The sequence below is a fragment of the Geospiza fortis genome, unplaced genomic scaffold, assembly GCF_000277835.1.
Source record: "Geospiza fortis unplaced genomic scaffold, GeoFor_1.0 scaffold254, whole genome shotgun sequence".
Classification (NCBI taxonomy): Eukaryota; Metazoa; Chordata; class Aves; order Passeriformes; family Thraupidae; genus Geospiza; species Geospiza fortis.
Window position 1 is genome coordinate 424082 of NW_005054441.1, and position 1293 is coordinate 425374.

The following is a 1293-nucleotide window of genomic DNA, read 5'->3' on the forward strand; positions in this document are numbered from 1 at the left end:
GGCCCTGGGGACACCCACGGCCCTGGGGACATCACAGCCCTGGGGACACCCCGATAGGGTGCCCACAGCCCTGGGGACATCACAGCCTTGGGGACTTCCAGAACCCTGGGGATACCCACAGCCTGGGAACACCCTGAGAGGGCATCCACAGCCCCAAGGACATCACAACCCTGGGGACATCACAATCCTGGGAACACCCTGAGAGGACACCTAGAGCCCTGGGGACACCCTTGAGAGGGCACCGACAACCCTGGGGACTCCCAGAACCCTGGGGACACCCTGAGAGGGCACCCACAACCTTGAGGGGGCACCCAGAACTCATGAATGGCACCTAGAATCCAGGGGGGCACCTGGTCCTGCTGGGTGGGGCTGAGGACAGGGTTGGCAGGTGGTGGTTGTGGTTCCTGAGGGTCCCTGAGCTGGGTTGGGACTCTGGGCCCGGGTGGGAATCCATGGGATGGCCCCACCCTGCTCTGCCTGTGCACAGCTGTGCACAGAGCACACACGTGTGCACGCACAGGTGTGCACACAGGGACCCCTGCACACGTGTGCGCACACACAGGAGTGTGCAAAGCCCTGCTGAGACCTGCACACACAGAGGAGGTGTCCACAGACACACAGGGACCTGCACAGACACAGATGTGCACTCACACAGGCATGCACACACACACACACACATGTACAACACACAGATGTACAGTCACACACTCACACACACACGGATGTGCACACACACACACAGAGGTACAGTCACACGCACACACAGATATGCACTCACTCGCAAAGATGTGCACTCAGATTTGCACTCTCACACACACACAGATGTGCACACACCCCCTCTGCCCCTCTCCTCACCCTGGGGTTCCACAGCAGTCCCTGCACCTCCCCCCTGCACCTCCCAAACCACGCCAGGGCCCGCAGCCCTGCCAGGGCTGTGCCAGGGACACCCAGGGCTGCTTTCACCTCCTGGAGATCTTGGGCAGCCCCAGAATCTGCAGCTCCCTCTGACTCCCCAGCTCCCCTGGCTCCACGGGAACCCCAGGATGCCATGGGATCCCTCTCCCTATCCCAGCTCCCTGGGATAACCTGGATCCCTCAGCTGCTTGGGGTCCCCCAGCTCCCCGGGATCCCCAACTCCCCACATTCCCCCAGCTCCTCAGAATCCCCCAGCTCCCCAGATCCCTCATCTCCCCAGATCCCCCAGCTCCCCAGATCCCCCAGCTCCCCAGGATCCCCCCCCTCCTTGGGATCTCCCAGCTCCTTGGGATTCCCCAGCTCCCCAGGATCCCCCAG